This window comes from Vigna radiata, chromosome 4, assembly GCF_000741045.1.
Source record: "Vigna radiata var. radiata cultivar VC1973A chromosome 4, Vradiata_ver6, whole genome shotgun sequence".
NCBI lineage: Eukaryota > Viridiplantae > Streptophyta > Magnoliopsida > Fabales > Fabaceae > Vigna > Vigna radiata.
The window spans coordinates 8,835,611-8,846,721 of record NC_028354.1 but is presented as its reverse complement, the minus strand read 5'-3'; positions in this window follow the sequence as shown (position 1 = coordinate 8,846,721).

The window sequence follows — 11,111 nt, the reverse complement described above, 5'->3', positions numbered from 1 at the left end:
GTTTGTCTGCAACTTTGAAATTGTTTATTTTAAAAGCAAGGAACAAATGGACCGATTAAAGTTTCACAGAGTTGTTGGAGTTGTTGAAGGAGATGCTTCCAGAAAATAATACTCTACCTATTCATAATTAAGAGGCCAAAATTTTTTTATGTCCAATGGGTCTTGAATATCAAAAGATAAATGCTTGTCCCAATTATTATGTTTTGTACATAAAGGAGTTTGCTTCGTTAAAGTATTGTCCAACATGTGGTTTAACTCGTTTTAAAAAGATATCTGACAGAAACACTACTGATGAAGGTAACGATGGTGCACCTACTAAGGTGATGTGGTATTTGCCTATAATACCTTGGTTGAAACGTATGTTCTCTGTTAAAGAAGATGCAAAGAACCTTAAATGGCACGTTGTTAGAAGAAAGTGCGATAATCTTCTTCGACACCCAGCTGATTCACCATAGTGGAAGAAGATCGATGAAACATTTCCAGAATTTGGTGCAGATCCAAGAAATTTAAGACTCGCACTTGCAATTGATGGTATGAATCATTATGGAAACTTAAGTAGCAGACACAGTTCATGGCCAGTTTTGTTGATTATATACAATCTTTCCCCTTTGTTGTGCATGAAGAGAAAATATGTGATGTTGTCAATGATGATATGGGGTCCTAAACAACCTGGCAATGACATTGATGTGTCTACTTGAAACCTTTAATTGATGATTTGAAATTGTTGTGGGAAGAAGGTGTCAAAGTGTTCGATTCAGATGTTGAAGAAAATTTTCGTTTGCGTGCAATGTTGTTTTGCACTATAAAATGATTTCCTAGCCTATGGAAACTTGAGCGGTTATAGTCTTAAAGGTCATTTTGCATGTCTGATTTGTGAAGAAAACTTTAGTTACCTTCAATTGAAGCATGGTCAGAAGACGGTATATACAAGACATTGGAAATTCCTTCCTCACAAAACATTAACATTGTGAAAACATCATAAAAAATGTGTTCGAAAAACATCATAAAAGTACCTTTGCAAAAAACGTTTGGAAGAAACGATCAATATATTTTAATCTTCCATATTGGTGTAAACTTGATGTTAGACATTATATTGATGTGATGCACGTTGAAAAAAAATTTTGTGACAGAGTCATGGAACTTTATTAAACGTGAAAGGGAAGAGCAAAGACGGAATAAAAGCACGATAAGATTTGGCTAAAATAGGAATCCAATCAGAGTTATGTCCACAGGCAATAGGAAGACGCACCTATTTGTCCCTAGCCTGTCACACTCTTTCTAAAAAAGAAAAACAAAGTTTCTGTAACTCTTTAAGAAGTGTGAAGGTTCCACAAGGTTATTCTTACAATATTAGTAACCTTGTGATGGAAGCATCTTCATGACACGTAGAAGCATGCTCCAAGTCGTAGAGAAGTCGCAGCGGAATGATGAAGGAGATGAAGTTTGAATTGCACTGAAGGTGTTTGTGAAAATGTCTGGTGATGTTGGATGAATGTTTTTGGTAGAATTATAGCTGAGGCAGCCTTCCAAAGGGGAAATGAGCTATAGGAGGTGCCAGATAACAAGGCACAAGGTTGAACATGAGAGGATAACTGAGAATTCAACAACATTTCATTACTCTAAATCAAGTTAGCTTTTACAATGTAAGGAGACTTCCTTTTATAGATGAAGGAGTGACTCCAAAACATGCTAAGGAAGTTATTCTAAGTGTAAAAGAAGCTTGCTAAGGAAGCTACACAGTCTGGGAAACTTGGAAGCCAAGGTACAACCTGCCATGTCAGCAATCTGTGTGAAGAAGATGATCCTGGGTTTCTGACGCTGGCGCCTGGGCGCCCTTTTTAAGGGGCGCTGGAGCGCCACCTACTTCCTGGTTTTTGGCGCCTGGGCGCCCTTTTAGGGGGCGCTGGAGCGCCACCTACTTCCTTTTTGGTTTTCTTGATTTGCATCCTTGGTAGCCTTCCTTATTTGTATGTACATTGTTTCTCCTCTTTATTAAGAACCTACAAAACAAAGTAAAGGTTATTTAGCTAAAGAGACTCATGCTAAGACTTTAGAAAGAAAAGATTAAGTTCGTAATCAACTTCCCTTTCATAGTCTTAGTGCAGTTGATGGTTCTTGGATGGGAAGTCCCTTTAAGGGTTGCCATCATTCCCCTCCCTCTTTAAAAACGATTTGTCCTCAAATCGGGAAGAAATAAAGAAGCACAACTTTAGTGTGTGTGTTCCTCCTGGATCAAAAATATATCTACAAAAGATAGCAAAAATGAGTATGAAGAAGATGTAAGCAAAGAGAAGAATACAAAAGAAAAATCCTATAGTTTTGAAAAAGATTTTCGGAAAATTAGAATATGGAATGACAGTTGTTTTTGAAGAAAAATTAATAATGGAAGAGTGCAAAATAATTGGAAAAGAAGTAAAGAATGAGAACCCTTCCCTTTTAGGTTCCATTGTAATGTTAAGATTAGGAGTTGCCATCAATAGCAAGAGCTCCTTCTCTGCATTTTCCTCTTCTTTCTTCTTTCTTCTTCTCTTTTCTTTTCCTCTTCTCTTTTCTCTCTTTCTCGTCTCTCTTCTTCTTTCTCTCTTTTCTCTTCTTCTTCTATTCTCTCTTTTTCTTTTTTCTCTTTTTCTTCTCTCTCTCTTTTCTTTATCTCTTCTTTGCTCCTCCTTTTTTCTCTCAGCATCTATTCTCTTAACTCTCAACTCTAGTGTCTCAACCTTTAACTCCTTAAGTCTAATTTCAAATTCTAGTTCTGTAAGAAGGAAACCATTGTCATTTAAACTTTCAAGAAATGTTTTCCCATGTTCAATGTAAGTTCTTAGGGATTGTAGGTTTCTCTTAATGGTCGAAGGCACAAATTCTCTTCTCATGCAAGCTTTGAGTTCATTCCAATCATGGATGGGGGGTTTTCTACCTGTCCTTACATGATATTGCCTTTCATCCCACCACTCTCTTGCATGCATTTCAAATCTAGATGTGTAGAGACTAAGGACATGAAATGTATTATTGCTAGAATGAAAATAGGATTCATGTTTACTTTTTCTAGCAATGAATGAATGCATGTCATCAATGTCCCTTTCCCAAGCTAGGTATGTTAATGCACCAATATCCTCTCCAAAGAATGGAATATTTGCCCTAGCCTGTTTATATAGCTCATCCTCAATCCTCTCAAATTGATAAAATGAACAAGTTCTTCTTCTAGCTTCATCAAGTTTTCTTTTAATTTCTTTCGGAAGTAAGTGATTGATGAAGACTAGAAGACCTAGAGGATCTATATGAAGAAGAAGACCTATAGCAATCATAATAAGACATCAAAACATTTTAGATTTTTGTGAAAGATTTTTATAAAGATTCTAAAGGTGAAGAAATTGAATAACTCCTATGAAGGAGAGGTGAGTCACAATGGACAAGCTTAGAAACCTTGTCCTTCCTTAACCATAGTGTCTCCTGACGTTTCTTACCCTAGTTTTAATGTAGAAGTCTTTCAAAACTTTTTGAATGCACTATGAGATGCACCTAGAAACCAAACGAAGGTTTACTATATGAATGTGCACCTAGATACCACGGAGACGTAAAACAAAAATATCAACAAGCAAAAATTTAAAGAAAGGATGCCAAATGAATGGAAGAAGAAACACGACCCTAAGTGAAAGTGCAAATGACACTTGGAGCCACTTGACACACTTCCACTCTAAGATGCGCAACTAGACTATTACAATGTTTAATGGAGCACTTGGAATTGCTTGATAAGGATTTTCCCAAGTAACTCAAGTTTCAAAAGCAAAGAAGAATTTACTACAGAGGTTCCATGATAGAAAGCGAAATACACAATGAAATGTAGAGCTACTTAAACAAAGCCAAGGGTGGCTGCAAAGGCAAAGTAAATGAGCTGAAATGTAACTTTTGAGTGGTGTTTTGCTACTGAGAAAGGTGGTTGGACAGCGCACTTAAATTCCTCTTGAAGTCCACTTGAAGCCAAGTTAACAAGACCTCCATTCCTTAAGATGCTACCCCTTTGATAAGGTCCAACTGTGTGCTAAAATTCCACCAAGCTATAATGTTCCAGCACCCAAAACCACAACACCCGTGAATGAATAAAATTCAAGCTGCAACAAAGTTTAAGGCAGAAATAACGTGACAGCAACTAAATGAAGTCAATAAAATTGAATTCTAAGCACCTTGGGGCTGGAATGAAAGCTAGCACTCAAAAAGAACCTAGGATAGTGTTTGACAAAATGCCTCAATGACCAGCAGATTTTTGTGTGTTTCTGAATGTGATTTCCAAAACTGGATTGCAGGGACTTAATTGCTTTTTCCTGTGTGTTTTATACTTGCTTTATCATTGGAAATGATTTAGAAGGTAAATCCCAGCTTTTGCCAATCCAATTTTGATTTTTGAGGGTTGGACAAAGTGCAAACAGCAAGAAAAAAAAATTGTTGCAGCACTAAAATGTGGTAGAAAAATTGAAATTGCACTAGTCAAACTCAATGGTAATGATTCAAATGTGTAATTGACACTTCAAACAATTTTGTATCATCGTAATGGATGTGTGCAAGCACTCAAACAACAAAGAAAACTGCCACAGCAAAATATGACATGTCCATTTCCTCAATTGAAGTAAAGCCACGGGTTTAAGATGTGATTTGCTGAAATGGTGCAAAAGTGACCAAATGAACAGTAAAAAGCAACTTTGATGCAGCAAATATAGGTGTGGAAACAATCAAACTGTGCCAAAATCCACTGAATCACAATTTGACTAGTTGAGTTCCAAATTTCAAGCAAAAATGGGAAGTCAAACTATGATTTTGCAGATTTAATGAAAATGGACTAAAGCAACAACTGAAACAAGTTTCAAATGGTGAAATACACTTGCACCAACAGTTACAATGCACAAAAATTCACTAAAACTTAGAATGATATGTGGAGTTGCCAATTATGCAGAAAAATTGGCTAGACAGCAGCGGGAATGAAGAAAATCTAAGATGCAAAGTTGGATAGATCAATAATTTGAGTTGAAAGGCCCTAGGCAACTAGATCTACCTAGAACATATGAGCTAGTAGATGTTAAATGACCTAAAAGACATCAAAGAACACAACACGGTGCAAAGGCTGGAATACACTTACAGTAACAGTGCAGTCTCGGTGAAACCAAATTTTCTTGCAACTGAAATATGCTTTAAATGATTCAGTGGTGAATTGAAGTTGTGATCAGTGGAAACATGTTTAGAAACTTGATTTAAACTTGTTGACCACTTCTGATTGAACCAAACTGGATGGAAACAATATGCAGCAAATGAAAACCGAGACATCAAGTAAAAAGCTGATGTAGAGTTTCAAATGATTTATGAGGAACTCAATCACTTATTTTGAATTTTAATGAAGCATATGTTTTGGAATCACTTCAAAGACATTCAAACACATGAAAAAAAGTTGCACGAAGTAGAAAACACCAGAAATTTGGACTGTAACAGCATGTACCAATTCAAACCAGAAAACACCATTTGATGCAGAGATAGTCTCGGTCAAAGCTTCAAAAGTGATTTTATTAAAGCTAGGCAATGTGTCTTTGCTTTGTATGATCAAATTGAATTAGGAAATGTATTGACACATAATAAAACGAAAAATCAAAGCTGGAACAGAATCAAAACACATGACAGGTTCAACACGGCAATTAAAAATGCACATGACAGTGGACAAAACGGAAATTGAAATTACGATGGAATTGGACTCAATTAATTGAATGACACTGATTAAAATGAGAATTGAACACTATGGAACAGTGAAATGTTTCAAACATTCACAGAAACAGAAGAACAAACCGAAGCACAGATGAGAAAAAAAAATTAACGCTAAAACATAATGGAATAGTACATGACGGAAACAGAGAAATGGAGTGAAGTGATCACTTAGCTCTTGGTGTGTGGCTGAGATCGGTGTGTCCTGGATACCAAATGATGGAAGCATCTTCATGACACGCAGAAGCATGCTCCAAGTCGCAGAGAATTGGCAACGGAATGATGAAGGAGATGAAGTTTGAATTGTACTAAAGGTGTTTGTGAAAATGTCTGGTGATGTTGGATGAATGTTTTTGGTAGAATTATAGCTCAGGCATCCTTCCAAAGGAGAAAGGAGCTATAGGAGGTGCCAGATAACAAGGCACAAGGTCGAACTTGAGAGGATAGCTGAGAATTCAATAACATTTCATTACTCCAAATCAAGTTAGCTTTTACAATGTAAGGAGACTTCCTTTTATAGATGAAGGAGTGACTCCAAAACGTGATAAGGAAGCTATTCTAAGTGTAAAAGAAGCTTGCTAAGGAAGCTACACAGTCTGGGAAACTTGGAAGCCAAGGTACAGCCTGCCATGTCAACAATCCGTGTGAACAAGATGATCCTGGGTTTCTAACGCTGGCACCTGGGCGCCCTTTTTAGGGGGCGCTGGAGCGCCACCTGCTTCTTGGTTTCTGGCGCCTGGGCGCCCTTTTAGGGGGCGCTGGAGCGCCACCTGCTTCCTTTTTGGTTTTCTTGATTTGCATCCTTGGTAGCCTTCCTTATTTGTATGTACATGGTTTCTCCTCTTTATTAAGAACCTACAAAACAAAGTAAAGGTTATTTAGGTAAAGAGAATCATGCTAAGACTTTAGAAAGAAAAGATTAAGTTCTTACTCAACTTCCCTTTCATAGTCTTAGTGCAGTTGATGCTTTTTTGGATGGGAAGTCCCTTTAGGGGTTGCCATCACCTTGTTTCTATGCAAGAGCTAAAGTTAGTTGGTTTAAATTCTCATGATTGTCATGTATTGATGCAACAATTGTTACCAGTTGTTATTCGAGGCATATTACCTCCTTCTGTTAGGAGTATTCTGCCACATCTGAGTTTGTTCTTTAATGCCATTTGCAAGAAAGTTGTTGACCCTCGAGGTTTAGATCAATTGGAAAATGAAGGAATAAGACTACTATGTGAACTGGAGATGTATTTTCCACCTTCTCTTTTTGATATCATGGTTCATTTGATTCTTCATCTAGTCTGAGAAATTTGAATATGTTAGCTGGTTTTCTTAAGGTGGATGTACCCTGTTGAAAGATACATTAAAATCTTAAAGGGATATGTCAAGAATTAGTATTGACCAGAAACTTCAATCATAGAGTGATACGTTGCAGAAGAAGCCATTGGATTTTGTTCAAGTTATATGCCAAGTTGTGAATTAGTGGGTCTTCCCAAGAGCGACATGAAGGAAAATGTGAAGGTAAGGGTGTTCGTGGCTTGAGGGTTCAAAGTGTTAGAAGAAAATAAGTTGATCAAGCTCATTTGTACATCTTAAACAACATTGATGATGTAATTCCTTACATTTTTTAACAAGTTAATGAAATAAAGGCATCACACCCAAGAATGAGCGAAAAATGGCATCTTAATGAACATGCCAAAACCTTCTTACAATGGTTTAAGAAAAAGGTTTATGCAACTCCACATGTTTCTAAAACTCTATTGAGGTTATCTTGTGGGCCGAACACAGATGTCATCACATATGCTGGGTACTATATAAACAATATTTCTTTTCAGACAAAGGAAGAAGATGACAAAAGGAGAGTTCAAAATAGTGGGGTTACACTACAAGTTGAGGCTGTGCACTTTGCTAGTTCTAAAGACAAAAATCCAATCACTACATCAATGAGTTATTTTGGAATAATACAAGAAATATGGGAGGTGGATTATATCAGGTTTAGAGTCCCAATTATCAAGTGTAAATGGGTTGATATAAATTTTGGTGTCATGACAGATGAATCTGGGTACACATTGGTAGATCTTAATAAGATGAATTACACTGATGAACCATTTATTATGGCTACTCAAGCAAGGCAAATTTTCCACTAATTCTAGCAGCCTCTGCTCTTCTCTTCTTTGGAAAGAAAACTATTATTAATATAATACCTACCTACATCTTAAGCACACAACAAGAGTTTCGAACAATTGGGGAGAAAAAGGGCAAGCAAAAGTTATACCAAGATCATTCTCTTGTTTGAAGTAGCTCCTTGCCATTCCTGCTGAAATTGGAATCAACAAAATTCAATTAAAATAAAATATCCATAATCTCACAAAGAAAAGGTAGTTCTCCAATAAACAAAAATTCAAAATCATTTCCATTATCTAAAGATAATAAATAATGAAACAAGTTAGAAACATCATAAAACGAAACAAAACCCAAAACTTGAGCAACACTAAGTCAAAGGATATTAATACAAACAAGAAATAGAAGGGGATAAAGGAAAAAATCATCCGAAAACAAGTTGTTTTTGCATAGAGTCACTAGTACAAAAATGGGCTATAACGTCACGTGGTCAACGTCGAAGCGCTGAATATCCAACGTTAAAAATGACCGGTGGCATTTTCATAAATAAATTCAATCGCTCCACATCCATTAATAAAGCAGTTCTTCGTCTAATATTTGTTAACGTCAAACAAGGCCCATATTGACGTAACCTAAAAAGTATTCACGTCAAACAAGGCCCAGAACGACGTAAAACAAAGATCTTAGAATCACATAACGTCAAATTAAGAAACAATTGACATTCAATTTAAAAAAAAAAAATAACGAAAAAGTGTTTTGCTTCTAGCAGTGTTACCCCTACCCATATTTGACGTCAACTATGATAATTATTCGACGTTTTATATGCCAACAAGACGAAAAAGAGTGAATCCCTTTTTTATTCTTTATTTCTTTTCTCTTTTAAACCAAAGAGAACGTCGCGTAGTTTATGGGCTCGACTTTATTACCAATATATAACGTCGTACTGTTTGGGGTTGGACGTGATGGTCGTTGGTGTATGAAACCTTAGTAATGAAATAACTTCAGTTAAGGAAACAACTAATGACAAATACAAAATAAATAAATACTAAATATTGATGTAAATAATATGACGTCAATAGTAACAAAAGATGGGCGTTATATATTACAGCTAGTAGTTATTCTTTTATTTTTCTTTTGAATCAACCCATAATATGACGTCAATAGTAACAAAACTGACCGTTGAGCAGTCCAACGGCTGTAGGGGAAACCGCTGAGTAGTTTTCTTAGGCGCCTGGTGATAATTGTAATGCCCCGGCAACTTATAGGGAATGCTGACTACCCCCACACATCAACACGGGGCTTTCCAGTGTGCTTTGTCCTCACTCATACACTTTCCGAGAAAACTTCCCGGAAGGTCACCCATCCCATAATTACTCTAGGCTAAGCACCCTTAACCATGGAGTTCTTATGAGTTAGGCTACCGAAAAGCAAATGCATTTGTTGATATGAGTAGCCAAATCAATTCCTTTAAGCTATCGTTCAACCGCATAGTCCCATACCTATACAGTCTCGAGATCCCTCTCATTCCGGTGTATGTTCGATTCGTCCATGTATAGGTATGGGACTATACCTGCCAGGTATCGAACATACATGGACAGTTTGAAAAGGTTGAAGAATGAAAATTTTTTACGGGAAGTCAAAGTGAAAGTGAAAATGGGAAACCTGGTAGGTTAAAAGACATTTTCAAGTCTGTTAAAAAAGCAAAAGCTTTAAAAATAATATATTTTTAAGTCTGTTAGAATAATAACAGATGTAAAATTAATAGTTTAAGTCTGTTAAAAAAGTAACAGATGTAAAATTACTAATTTAAGTCTGTTAGAAAAGTAACAGATGTAAAAATATGACTTTTATTTACAAAATATGACTTTTATTCGAGGGAAACCGCCGGGCAGTGAAATATGACGCCAGGCGTATGTCTGTTGGGCTTGGGCTCAAATTCTGTTACTTTTCGTTGTTATAAATAGCCCTAGTGCGAGTTTAGATGCATTCTTTTGATAGAAAGGGGCGGCCAGACCTAGTTTTCACTCCTTGGAGAAGATCTCTTGGATGCTTAGGCTCCTTTTTATCCAATCTAGGGTTTGCTTTTCCATTCTTCCATTATTTTTCATCTAGTTCCACCATGAGAATGGTGAACTAAACCCTTTTGTTGTTGGGGAACAATGCAATCTTTTGAAACTCTCTTTTATTGAAACTCTTATTTATTTATATGCTTGTCGTATGCTTTGATTATCAATTGTTGGGTTTCTCATTTGCGCTTAATGCTTTTATCGTTTAACTCATTCGATAATTGTTGTTTGTCTTTATTGATACGGGAACGTACAGTACTGTCATGAACTAGTGGGAAATTCCTTGATTAAGCAATAACAGCTAGGGATAGGGGGTAGGACGATCAATTGTTTTTGCTTCCGTTTATCATGCATTATTAATTACTAAGGGAGGCTAGGGATAGCAAGCCAGTAATTAGTAATAGGCTTTTTACACCGAGGGATCGGGTTAAAGGTAGACTAAGAAAGTTTGCATGACAATTAGATAACAAAGCGAATCAAAAACTCCATTCATCCATAGTTTTTTTCTCGTCAACTGAATCAATTGCACTTGCATGTTTACTTTTTGTTTTCGCATCCAAACTACAAATTAATTTTCTTTACAAGTCTTACGATTTCAATTTGCGCGAACGATAAGGCCTTCGAGTTCTTTGGGAAGAACGATATTGGGTTTACCAATTATATTACTTGAAATGATCTGGTACACTTGCTAGGGTCTTAACAAGTTTTTGACGCCGTTTTCGGGGACTCAAGGTTTAATTTTTTCGAGTAGTGTAAATTGTTTGAATTTAACTTGATATTTTATGTTTATTTTTTTTTGTTCTAATAAATATTTTCTAGGGTTTTGTCCCTTATGTTTGCAGGATGAAGTTTGGGCAAGAATTTGATTATATGGGCACTCAATTCTATCAAAATGATTTCAACTACTGGTGGGAACCTCACTCAAGCATGGATCAAGGTTGGAATGGACAAGCAGGAGAACTACATCAACAATTACTATTAGGGCAACAGGTATTTTGTTTGAATGAGCAAATCAACAGATTGGACGAGACATTGGAACGACTTCTCCAAAATTCTTTCTCCTATAAAGAAGAGAGTGAAGTAAGAAATGAAAGGTTGGAGATACAGATTCATCACTCCAATGAGATATTGAATTGTAGGGTTAATACTGAGGTTAACCATAGGGAGGAATGTCAAGCCCCTAGTTTTGAAGTTGATAAT